At 47.9% G+C, this 13,508-nt stretch overlaps 1 protein-coding gene across 2 annotated transcripts in view; it reads right to left on the bottom strand.

Annotated features, from left to right (window-relative positions):
- LOC119388157 (muscle M-line assembly protein unc-89) overlaps positions 1–12,730 on the bottom strand; it is a 101,812-nt gene extending 89,082 nt beyond the window's left edge. The window contains exon 1 of one of the 2 annotated variants that reach the window (XM_037655809.2): positions 12,532–12,730. The gene's annotated coding sequence lies outside the window, so the exon portion shown is untranslated. Of the gene's footprint in view, positions 1–7,294; positions 7,580–12,531 lie in introns of those variants that run through there. The other variant, XM_049413842.1, reaches the window with a different exon arrangement.
- Positions 12,731–13,508: the final 778 nt, after the last annotated feature.

Genomic DNA, 13,508 nt, shown 5'->3' with positions numbered 1-13,508 from the left:
CATATACGTGGCGGTGCAAATGCACGTTAGCCCGGGTGCCCTTGAAGAATGTTTGCGGTCCCACTGAAGTTGAGTTATTAATCAGTGGTCAGTACCCGGCTTTTATCGGACCGCTTCAAAAAGTTTTCCCAAGACAGTAGAGCTTAGGGCTGCAAACGCTCGTGAAAAGGAAAACAAAACATCGCAGTCGTCAATGCTGGCCTTGTCATTAGCAGCTGATTATTAACTAAAACATCGAAAACGTCTGCGTGACTGGTGTATGGTAGCAGGCTCAATTAAACGACATTTCCTGCCGAGAGATGAGCAGCGCCACCGTACGAACATTGTCATTGCCACGTTCTCGATTATGCTTATCTTGATTTATTCCAGTGGGTCGCAGAGCAGAAGTGCAAGCGAATCATTTATGGGATACTTTATTTTAATGTACGTAGTAGGGTAAAAAAAAGAATAAAGCCTGTGTATATGCCCTTAATTAACGCCAACTTGCCATCACTCACTGACGGCGTAAAGAGAATAAACCCCAAGCGTCTCAATGTGTCTCGAGTCACTAAGCTCGAAGGGATAGCGCAACTACAAACATTTCAAATAGCGAAAAAATATGCCAAACCCGCTTCCCTCCCCTCATCGCCTATACACGCGCATTTCATATTTTGGCGGGAAAATGATTTCGTTTTCCACAGAAAGAACAAGAAATGAGTGACCTAGAAAAGTCCAGAGAAGCTTAAGTTAAAGGACGACGAAGCGAAAAAAGAATTGCATACGGTGAGTGAGAGACGTAAAGGAAACAGAGGAGCGAGCGTTCTCAAAGGCCTATTAAAGCAGAAAGCGAACGACCTCGCGAGGTGCCAGGTACGATTGTGCATACTTCAGAGAACAGACGCGACAATCACCGCGTCTATACTTTACACCGAGAGTGCGCGAAGAAGTTGGCAAGAAGCGAGCATGCTCGCCTCCAAAGCACATCCGCCACTACTGATGCAGCCATGCCAGCTGCGAATTGCCGACAATTTTTGCATTCGCTCGGGTGACAGGGACGTCCCGTTCGTTTAACGCCGCATTGAGCACCAGCAGAAGCGTGATCGTAAAGTGATCTCAGACACCCTTTCGGAGGCGCCTACTTATCATAAACATGCGCCTTCGAGCAGATGCTTCAGTACACGCGCTATAAGCAAAGAAAGATGCACCCGCTCTGTCATCGAATGTTCCGAGTGCGTAAAAAGCACTTTTATAAATATTTACTTTCGTGTTCGGAAATAAATGTGAGCCATAAATGATCGTTCTTTGTATACTGACAACGCTGTCGTGTCTGCTGAAAAAAAGGCGTTGCACGTGAATGAATCTACAGACTTCATCCCGCAACCTGCGAATCGAAGTTCGAGGTTGTCTCTATAGGTATATAATGCTTCCAAATGTAGCGTGCTCCCACTTCGAAAGTGAGCGCGACTTCGCAGTCCCATATTAGTACGCAGGAAAAGAAACCGGTAGTAGCCGTACATGTCACAACGCCTAAAACTTGTAGTGTTAAACGTATGCAGCGTCCCTATGTACCTAAAGCTATAGCCCCTCTTTTCAAGCTCTCAAATTTCAAGCAGGCTTTCGCTTTGTAGAGCGTCGGTCGTAATGTGCGGTGCGTATATTGAAGTAACTTACGCCTCGCGAAGGGCGTAATCAGAATTTTTTTTTTCGTGCGTGCGTGTGTGGGAGGGGGGGGGGGCACCAAGCAACACAACCCGCCATTTAGAACAATATGTTTTTTTTTTATTTCATTGAATAGTGGAAATACAAGGCAACAAAATAGAAGGAACAGGACAAAAGGAACGCCGTTACTTCATATAATATCGCCGCTCTTTTTTTTCTTTTTTTTTAACAAACAGATAAGCCCCACTTTCTGTATAACTGGTGGGTAATTTAGAAATATAACATGGAATTACTCTTTTTTAGACTGGGTGCGATTAGTTATTGCGTACATTAAAAAAATGTCTATTGGTTATGGTGCTCGACTGCTGACACGAAGGTCGCGGGATCGAATCTCGGCCGCGGCGGCCGCATTTTCGTTGGAGGCGAGAATGCTTGAGCCCCATGTGCTTAGATTTAGGTGCACGTTAATGAACTCAGGTAGTCGAAGTTTTTGGAGCCTCCACTACGGGCGTCCCTCATAATCGTATCGCGGTATTGGGGCGTTAAAACCCCATCAATTAATGAAAATTATTAATTACATTTAAAGATATGTCTATATCACCGATCACAGAGGAGAGAGTAAAAAACCTAGATATTTTTGTCGGCATGTAAAACGTTACAGTATTGCTTACCACCGCACCCATTTGTCAGAAAGTACAACCGTGTATTCTGTCTTCATATACATGAAACGCAGCTATACGATGAGTCCTTCACTTTCAGGCAGCTACGTGCACACAGAACTAACTGAGAATAAAACAAGTAAAGGCACTGTGAGAACAGAGTGGTCATTCAATTTCGCTGCTAGAATTCGGCAAAGCCGATTGCGGCTACAGAGACTAATATTGCTGGTTTCTTTCTTTTGGTGCCCGGACACACGAAATAGCTAAAGAGGCCTTGGACGACCGATGCATTCTAGGTGACTAAGCGTAGCCATCTCTCGAAGGTAGCCTGCATGGAGTCCTAACGGAACCAGCCTTGTCTTATAAGCGCCTTTGCAACGCATGACACATTGTTTGCGAAGCGAATCGTACTTGACGGTCGTTTGGCTGAAGGCCTTCGCAGGAAGAGCTCTAACGTTTCGTTAGTCCCTGCTCCGAGGAAGACGCCCGGGTCAAATCCTGCTGATGCTGTCACCCAGCTTTCGTAAAGTGTTGCGCCAGCTTATTAAGAAACTGGAGGTCATGTGTAGGCGACCCCCGACGCTGCAGGGATAAGCAGTTTCGCATACTCGCTCAACGAATCCGGGAAAGTGTAGCACAAAATTACTATATAGATTTTTTTAGGGGCGAAGCTCCTTAAGGCGGCACCCGTTCGTCCCTCGTAGTCGTCGTGCTCGTAGTAGTGAGTAACAAGTCTTATGCTTTGACCTCCAAGGTGGTGCCGGTGGGAGATTTCTCCTGTGCGTTGTTGAACAAAAAAAAAATTCGCAGCGTGCGCGTTAACTAAAAGCCGAATTCTTCTGTCTCTCATTCCCCATTAGCAGCCATTGGCATGTTCCAGTAGGAAACGTTAGTAGAAGTAGAAGTGTAAGTGTTAGCTAAAAGCCGACTTCTTCTGTCTCTCATTGCCATTAGCAGCCATTGTTTACCTCCAAGGTAGTGCCTGGTGAGATTTCTCTGTGCGTGATTAAACAATAAAAATTTTGTTCAAAACGCCGTTGATTGATGAAATAAACCAACGAAAGACGCCAGATGTTTTGTAAAAGCAGAACGAAAGAACGCAGATGTTTTTCTTAAAGTGTATTAGTAGTACTTGTATAGCCAACCTCGCCCGATCGTCAACGGGCGAGGTTGGACCGGCAACGGCGCGAGGACCCTGCCGTACGAGAGTTAAATCACACTAAAAGACATACTTTGCGGGCGATACACTCTAGTGAGCTTTCAACTTTTCGTCTTAATGTACATGATAAAGAAATTATTTCTACGAAAAACGCAAGGCACACCTTGAGCAATATGTTTGGTTTTGGGACGCTAAATGGAACCATGAGGCGATGCGAAGCCGGAGCACTTGCACGATCGCGTTCCGTTGGCTTTCGTTGGGCATGCTACCGACCTCGCGTCGTGGAACGCGCGTCCTGTCTTCCCTCTAGCCTTGCCTTTAATTCGCACAGGGCGAGCGGGGAATGCGGTCGCTCTTGGCGCTCTTTCGCTCGGGAGCGGACTTCTTCCTTGCATTTCACCGATCACAAGTGATAATGAAGGGACCACGTAAACCAACAGTACAATAGAAGTTTGATGTTTAATATATACACGATGTTTCACACTCTTTATATTATGTACTGGGCGCATTTCACGGAAGAGTTTCACGGTTTACAGATTCCCTCCGTAGCTTCGCCCCACTCATCATCATTCACCCCGTGGATATGCTGTGATTTTTTTTTCTATTGAGGTAAATAACCAACGTTACGAAGCACAGTGATGCTGGAAACATTGACGACGAATACTCGTTGCAAAGACAGAAGGCGCACTGGGGCATTGTGCGTGCTACTGAACCACACAACCGCAGAGAATCAGTTTCCGACGCATATTCGGTGTATAATTCTGGAATAAGGACAACTCTCCGAAGTTTCCTCTATTTGCAAAGTAAAGATGTGTATTCTCGCTCTTGTACCGGGTATCACAAACCGCGCGTTAACAGCAATGTAATCATGAGCGTAATATAAATGTATTATTACACTGTACATATTTTAAACACGGATGCATCGCGGTCAAAATATGTTCCGATGCTGGAAAAATTAAGGTCCAGAACGCGTATGTGCCGTTGTTTTAATAGACAGCCGTCAAGGATGCACCAACTTCTTTCCAAATTGGTGGCAGTGAAGCCTTTCTTTCTCCCCCATATAGTTCTGCCGTGGCCGCGGATCAAAGTGCACGAACCAGCGGCCGTGGTTCTGCAATGTCGGATACGCATGCCGACTTTGTTTTTGATTGAAAGACAATACAGTGTATTGACATTATATGATTACACTCGCGCGTGTTTCCTTTTGAAACTCATTTCTTGCACAACAGAACACCACAGACGCACCAAATTTTCCCTGCATCATTCAATGCGCAGCACTAGACAGGGACGAACGAAAGACTGAAGCAACACGAGCGCAGGCGCTCAACTGGTTTATTAGAGAAAAAAAACGACGCTTAAATTCATCATCGTCGCAAGCACACCTGGTGGTATCCAAGAGGTGGTCTAATAAACCAGATGAGCGTTTGCGTCCCTGTGCAATGTTGAATGATGAATCAGTACCAACTCGTCCAACTGTCAGTTACAAGAATCTTCCCTTGGCGCAATTGTGGCCCGCCACACACTGGCATTGCGGTCCTTCGTGTATGGCGTACTGAGCCGTGTGCCACGCGGTCCCTTCGCACAGCGAGCAAAGCGTGCGTCATTTAGCGACACAACGGAGATGCTCGGCGCGCGTGCTTCGAGGTGAGCGTGTGAATCCGTGCGGCGGACATCTTTCCAGGGGCGACCTTGCTTCCTGGTCGGCCTCCCAGAACAATGCACGGCGGGAGCACTTCCTCCTTGCCTCGGCGGAGAAAAGCGCCCATTTCTATCCGAGCCCCCCTTTCAGCATTTCGCTGGGCACTTCACATTCGGGACCGCAGATATGAGAGAACAAACAGCGGCTCCACTGGCCCCCATCCCTCTCCGTGAAGTTCAGACACCGACCGAAAATAGGATGCGGCATTTCGAGCGCATCCCTGACGTCGTCCACGTGTTTGCGAAGAAAAATTAAGATATATAAAGAAGGAGTCTCCACACCTGCCGAGCGGACCGAAGTGGCACCCACTACCTCGCCTGTTTGGGCTCCAGGAACGATTTCTATTTACTGTAGGCGTTCAGCCCTTACACGTCTCGCGCCATTGCCTCCCGACGCAGCTGTCCTCGCTCGGTCTTTCGATTTTTCGGCGGGCTTTCCCGGACAACGTTCACCGTTTGCGCGAGGGCGAGCCTCCGCACCGCCGACGCTGCACGGCTTTCCGGCTTCTTCTGCCGCTAAAGTTATCGATGCATTATACCACGAAGTACAGAGCCGCTTCCTGAAAATAGCGTTCTTTTCCCACGCTTCCGTTTCTTTTTCTATCTTTTTTATATTCGAATCGCCGCTGTCCACAACACCATCATGTACTGCAACCATTGGCGTAGCCAGGGGCAGGAAACGTTGGGGGGGGGGGGGGGGGGGGGGGGTTCAAACAACCCCGACATTTTTTTAAATTTTGCATGTGTACATATAGACGCACACGTACAAACGCACGCACGAACATGTATAAGAGGTTGAAAGTTGGGCGATTTGGTTCTGATTCATTGCTTGAAAATGCGCGGAAAAACGGACGAAAGAGAAAGGCGATAAACACAAGACGACGCGCTACTAACAAGTGAATTTTTTTTTTCGGAAGGCACGATTGTATTACAACGACACGTGTGAACAGATGATGTGATGCTTTAGGTAACTGTCTGTCATCGGTCGTCATGGCGGAGGTTGCTGGGATTGCGTTCTATAAATGTTCGTACTGAATAAAAAATGTTTCAGTTGTTAGTAGCTCGTCATCCTCTTTATCGTCTTTCTCTTGTGTCCGTTTTTCCGCGCTTTTTCAAGCAATGCGTAAAGGGTCGTAAAAACGGGGTGAAGGATCTTCCGGACCCGAATAATGTTTACTACCTAAATACCTGAGGCTTTATTTTAACGTGCACTTAAATCTATGTGCACGGGTGTTCTTTGCACTACGCCCCCATCGAAATACGGCCGCCGCGGCCGGGAATCGGAACTCGTGCCGTCGGTAAACAAACAGAAGGATCAACTTCGCTTTTCAGCAAGCGATATGCAGCTCTGAGCCAGGTCAATAAGTCAGAAATGTGTGCCACAATTTATACAGGATAAAAAAAAAACGAACAAACAAGAACACCAGCCATAAGAGAAAGTATGGCAAAGCATTCATACCACTGCTGTAATCATGGTGTGGAACGAGTTTTGCTCTGTGGCTGGCCTGTTTTATTAAAGTAGCTGAAATTCGTCTAGCATCACTGAACACGTACCCTTAACTTTCACTGCTATAGAGCACGCGCTGCACAAGGTCGTCACACTGCTAGTGTAATCTTGAAAAAAAAAAAATATGTGAAAAAACGTTTTTTTTTACGAAGAAGGCATATATCGAATTGGCGAAAGTGATCGCAAGGACACTTGATTTCCGTCGCCTTACGCATGAATTGACCATACACAATGACCGACGCACTGAGCAAAATTTCTCCCGTGACACGTCGAACTGAAATAACGACCCACTTTTGTAGGATCATATTAAACTTCATTGGTTCTCTTCGAAAATTCTGTTACCGACTGCATTTGTAGCGCTTATATCCTAGAACGTGTACACGCAAGCCTCTGCGCAAACTCTGTCAAAAACGTACAGGGACGTTCTTTTATTACTTACGCTGCGGGTCGCTGTACACGTTCGCACGCGACTGCACTTCCATTGGCCCAGTGCAGTAAGATATATGGTGTCGAAAGGAAATGCTAGAAAATAAAATAAAATGGCTGCAAAGGGGACACCCTAATTCAAAAGGGGCGGCCACACACAAAACGAACGGAATGACGCACGCGACCAAAAAACTACCTTCGGCTCACCTCAAAAGAAGATAGAGGCAGCGGTGTCGTGCGTCTCACGCGGACACTGTGCTGGCGAAATCCATTTTCTCACGCAACCACGAGAGAGCGTCGACCAAATGGGCGCAAACGCGTGGGCACGAATGTCGCTGCTGCGAACAATCCGAGATGGCTGGCACTCGCGATCACACATGCGACACGACACGGCTACCATCCACGCTGTCACTGCTGCACAGTAGACGTTAATGCAGCGGAGCAAGAAGTCACGAAACACATAGCGCCGACAATCACGATGCCAGCATTGGTTCACACGCACGGTGGCCGCCTGGCGATGTCAAAACTAAAGATACCGTCTGCTCGAGACAGCAGACGACACAGGGGCGAACCGCGCAGACACCCGGTTTCTCTTGGCGCACACGCGCGAACATCCGCTCGGGCGGTACTGAAAAGCCCGCACTGCTCAGCTCGCCTCCTAATTGTGTCGGAACCGAGGGATTAGGTAAGAGGAGAGGCGGCACGAAGGAAGGAGCAAGAAATTCGAACGCTTCTATCCGATCCGGTCGCGCGCAGGCTGGACTTTCTCCAGAGAGCACTACTTTCTCTCAGCTGCTCCTTCCCTTTCCTTACGTCACTGGAGGCGCTCCTCTCTGAACTTGGGGAGCCCCCTCTCCTTTAAGCTTCTCTCTTCCTTCACTCTTTGCTGCCCTCGCCGTCGTCCTCCCCCTCTATCACCCACCCTTCCAATCCAATGTGCCCTTCTTTCTGGTTTCGATCGCAAACATCTGTTAGCCGATTGGCAAGCTTTCCGCGCTCATCGGTAGATTCTGCCCGCAGGGTCGACCTCTTTCAGTGCGACACAGATCGCGCACAGCGATCGCCATTCGTTACGCGACCGCACACGAGACGGAGGGGCCAAAGGGCGACCACACAGCGTACGGAGGAAGAAAATAGAAACAGAGGTCGCTACAAAACATACATCCATTACAGAAAACAGTACGAGAAGCAAATATATATGTGAACGATAACGGTACACCGAAATTCACGCAATTTACGTCGGACTCTTCATAAGTAAGGACGTCGGTTTAAGGCTGTCTACTGCTGTTTGCTAACAATTTTGCAATAGTTTCTCGAAAATTGGGTAGTGGCACAAGAGACAGCAATACGCTGGAATCAAGATACCACGTTCGGGGACGATAATATAAAAAAAAAGAAACTGATCTAGACAGAAATACCTGTTGCTTATGTTTTCTCTAAAACACCTCGACTTCACTGAGTCAGACGAGCAAACCAAAAGGTAATTATGGGGCGGTTTTCATAGTTTTTTTTTTTTAGAAGATCTAGAAAGTCAATTCAAGCTGTAAAACGTCACCACCAATTGCACATGATGCCTTGTGAATAGTACGCGCATGCTCGAACTCGCTTTTTTATGCGGTTACGCGAAAGAAATAAAAGTAAATAACAAAACTAGCGCGAACCCCACGGATAACAAACGGCCACGCGGTCTCGTAACACTACCAAGAGAGCGGGGGAATTTCCGTGAGCAAACACGGGGGAAAATGCCATCTGATCTACAAAATCAATGGGTAAGAGGGAAAAAAGAAAAGAGCGCGGGACAACTGGCTTCATGTTAGAATGAACGAAGCCTAAGTATATGGGTCAAGCGGAGAGCTGTAAGAATCGAGTAGTCACGTACAGAGGTGACTAAACTAATATTCAAGAATTTTTCCCGTCTGACCAGTGAATGTCTTTTGGCCGTTCAGCGAGTTTTCTTACGTAGAAAATAGTAACTGAGTGAAACTAAAAAAATAAATAAAAGATTAATCCGCGTAAGTCGAGTTCTGTCTGCGTGACCTGAAGTTATACAAAGCGAGCAAGCGGATGCGACGCATATAAGATTGAAGGTGGTGCGCGTTTAACGTCACTCCTACGACAGCACCGTAATTACAGGTAAATCTCCCCCTCGCTAGGAGGCAATGACATCTGTCGATATCTTTCTTGTTGTTGTCGACACGTGGAAGGGACAGGGCAATACTTTGTTGTAAAACGCTTCGTCTGAAAATGCCTCTAAACCGCTCCGAGTTCAAAGAGGATAGAGTGGTTTCTTTATTGCCTTCACTGCCCTTCCTACACGCGCTATCTCCTCCTCGCCACTTATTTCATCATAAAACACGTGGACAATGTCAGCACTAAGCGTTGAGTTTATCAGAATTTCGTGCTTTTCGGCTACTCGCTGTTATTCCGCTTGCGCAGTCGAAAACGCACAAAACGAAGTGAAATCAGTTGATAGCGCACGACAGTCATGCGAGACGAGGCAGCACGGGCGTATGAAAGCATGGCGAAGCAGTGTAGGAGACAATTCACAACTTATATCCCACGTATATGAACCAATCTAGAGCTTATTTCCTCACGACGTCACGTGAACGGACTGCTGGCGTCACGAATCGTGCCGAAAAGACGGGACATGGCAGGAAAGAATAACGTGTTCGTTGTTTATATTTTCAGAGGTATCTTAGGGGCCCTTTCATTTTTTGTCCGCTGTATAGCCGAAGAAACTTGCATACTTCCGCGCTAGAAGTCGTAGATGCATTCAGCCGTCTATAAAGTCAAGCGGTAAGCATGTTCGGAAAATAAGAGCACACACGCAACGTACAAAGAAGCCAAGTCGTACATTTTTTTATACAAACTTTCCTAATATGTTCTAATAAAGCGCATGCGTACTCGGGAGCGCGATGTTTAATGAGGTTAACAGCTACAACTTCGCTCTTTAGTCTTGACAGGTTCACTTGCCTGCCACGCCCCCTGTTCAGAAACAGCATGCGTGCGCATCGAACAAATCACTGCGGCCTGTCTTAGCGAACCTGCCCCCACCATGAGTAACTACATAGTCAGCTCCGTAGTACATGATTATGCAGCGGATACACGAGCAGTACTGACGGAAGCGCCCTATGCATGGGTCAGCAGTATTGTAACATAGGTGATTCGTATGTGCCGAAATTCGGAAATTTCCGCCAAGCCATAATCATGTATTTTCTCGCAATGATCATTCTTCACTATATACTTAGCAGCAAATTGGCCATCTGGCATAACACAGTAAGTGCTGGTCCTGTGGACACCTGTTTATCTCGTCCACAAACGTGACAGTGATTATATCTACGCAGTCTTCCTCTAATGTCTCTCTTTAGAGGAAATAGGAGGAGTGTGAGTTGATAAAGGAGGGAAGACCCGTGGCATCAAGGAAACGGTCACTAACCAAACTAGAAAGTTCTCTGAATGTGTGAGACTTTTCCTCGTATTTCTGCAAAACAGAAAGCATCGCCGCAAAGTTCTCAAAATCTGCTTCAAAATGCGTCAGAACTTTCAGATTTTATGGGGACTATCTGCGAAAGAAAACCCCTCCTTTACGGCAGAAATCGGGCCCCGAATATTCCGTGCAGTCTCATGCGATCACAACGGTCGTTACTCTTTCAACGATAAAGATGCAGGAAAGTCACTCTTTTTGCGATTATACACTGTAAACCACTTTGCACCCTTAAGGGGGTTTCAAGCAAGCAAAACACCCTTTTGCCTAACCAAAATTTGCAAAAATTAGGGTGTAAGGGTCTTTTCCTTCCCCAAAATAACCTTTAAGGGGTAATGCTCTAACTAAACACCCTTTAGGAGGTAAGGGTGTTATGGGTTACCGAAACACCCATGGCCCGTACCACAGCGTGCCAGATGATAACTGGGACTCGCTGATTAAAATGTCGTTGGATCTTAGGCGAGTTTAGATTAAAAGGTATGTCTCTTTTAGGGATATCTACAAGCGTACCATAAATTTACGCCTATTCTCTTAATGTTTAATGTTCATTTATACGGAACAGGAATATCTCCACCGGCACTGAACGGCGGCTTAAGATACTATGGCTATATATACCAGATGGTCAGTGTAAGGCTGTGTAGCACGACTGCACGAGCGCTCCGTCCATGTGGTATTTTACAATACGCTCTGTTGTGTGTGCGGTTTGCCACGTGCCTGCACCTTCTGTGCTGATGTCATCTGTAATTGCTTGTCCCCAGACTGGTAAATTTTATTTTTCACATTTTTCAGTGATAAGGGTGTTTAGGCTATTGGAAGCACCCTATGGTATGGGTGTTTTGATACGTGAAAACACCCTTTTCCTAGGGTGTAAGGGTGTTAGTTATAGACACGGCAAAACCCCCTTAAGGGTGTAAAGTGGTTTACTGTGTAGAACTGCTACGAGCTTCTTTACAGTCCCGTGCACACCAGGTGTGCTCTGTTTATTCGGCATATCGACTCACGTGCATTTGGGTATACGTCTGCGATCGTTTTCAATCAGCAGGAAAACGCAAATTGCCCTATAGCTCGCTTGTGACATCGGCCGCGCATTATGACTCAATAAAAATATCTGTTTTTTTTTTTTCGCGCCAAAACCATGATATTGTTATGAGGCACGCCATGGTGGCGGGCTCCGGAAATTTCGATCATCTGGTGCTCTTTAACGTGCACTGACATGTCACAATACACGTGCCTTAGCATTTCGCCTCCATCGAAATGCGGCCGCCGCAGCCGGGATTCGATCCCGCGACTTTCGGGCCAGCAGTCGAGCACCATAACCACCGTGGTTCTCGCGCATTAGAGTTGGGAGCCTGGCCACCCACTCATCAGCTCAGAAAAGCCACGCGAGCCCTCCTGCAGTTCTTGAAGGCAACAGAATTGAGCGACCGCCTGTGATACGCTGCACTGTGTGTGTGTGTGTTGTGAAATGTGTGAACTGATGGTTGTATCTCTCTCTCCTCTACCACCTTATTCCTCTCCCCATGTGTAGGGTAGCAAACAAGACGTAGTCTATAGTTAACCTCCCTACCTTTCCTATATTCCTTCTCTTTCTCTCTAAGTATATGCGTCTGCGATCATTTTTAATCAGCGGGAAAACGCCATGCGCCTGTACTTCGCTCCTGACATCGGCCGCGCGTAACGTCTCACACTCGAGAAACAATGTTTCTGACGGCTGTTTTCAACGAGAAACACCGCACTGAAAGGAATGGCGTCATCCTGGCAAGAGAATTTTCACGGCTGTTTCGCGAGGATAAAAGGGGGAAAAAATACTCAAAGCCGGCGGGCAGAAACAGTGCGGGCGACCGCGACGGAAACGGAGACAGGTGCCGCGCACTTTGTTGGCGAGGATAATCAGTGGGCAATTTTCTGGGCAAGGAGGAGGCGGCCGCACTGCGCCGGACAAACATTAAAAGGCGCTTACCCGTTCTGCCGGAGGTTATGCTTGGAGGCCGACCGCATTACGGTTGCTTTGAATTTCCACGCAATCAGACCTCGATCCTTTCCGGAGAGTCGAAAGGGGTGAGGGTGGCGGCTTCGGTTGGGCGCCAAATCCAGAGGCCGCCGGTAGAAAATCGCCGCTGTCTCGCTGTTGGCGCAAAAATACTTCGACGCCTCTCGTTTGGGAGCGGTGCCAGCGGTCTGTCAAGTCATAACAGTCTAGACGCGGCTGCACGTGCCGATGTTTGCGCTTGCGCGATGACAATCTACGTGCACCGATCAATCACTGCTACGCTCAAAATCCGTCGTACGTAAACGCAACCGTCCTTTGGGGGCGTTTCCGACAGCACGCGTATCAAAGAGAGAGGGTGTTGTTTGTCAATCGTCGCGTCACCCGATGACAGCGCAGCCCTCTAGATGCTCAGCGTCTGCTCTTGACGACTTCGCTTCGCAGTCCTCAGGATAGTGGCGGGGACCTGGCACAAGGGCCAAAACGCACGGTCACCACTTTGTCCACCAAGCAAAGCCACGCGGCTGAGCCTATAGGCGAACGCACGTATAACTTGACAGTACAAGTCGTTCACTCCTTCAGTGGCAGTGTTGGTTCACGAAAACGTGTCCGTTTCTAGGGGTCGCGGTACGTGAGCAGTGGCGTTGCTTTTGCAGGTCAACGGCTCGCACTTCGCACTGAATCCAAGTTGTCTTTAACCGTGGCTGGCGATTACACTTGAGGAGCCGTCGGGCAGTGATCGGACATCCATCGGCTGGCACTCACACACACACTGGGAGGATAGCGGGACGTCCCACTAGCGGTCCGTCGATGCAACCTTTCACGATGCACACGGTGCTAGAAGGGGGGGCCGCGCACGAAGTTCGCTCGCTGCGGGCGACCGGTCCGGTGCGCGGCGGCGTCAGCGTGGCCGGCGGCGCGTGCACGACCGGCAATGAGGGGACTTTCAT

The sequence above is a fragment of the Rhipicephalus sanguineus genome, chromosome 3, assembly GCF_013339695.2.
Source record: "Rhipicephalus sanguineus isolate Rsan-2018 chromosome 3, BIME_Rsan_1.4, whole genome shotgun sequence".
Lineage (NCBI taxonomy): Eukaryota > Metazoa > Arthropoda > Arachnida > Ixodida > Ixodidae > Rhipicephalus > Rhipicephalus sanguineus.
The sequence above is the reverse complement of the archived record's forward strand: the minus strand, read 5'-3'. Positions and strand labels throughout refer to the sequence as shown.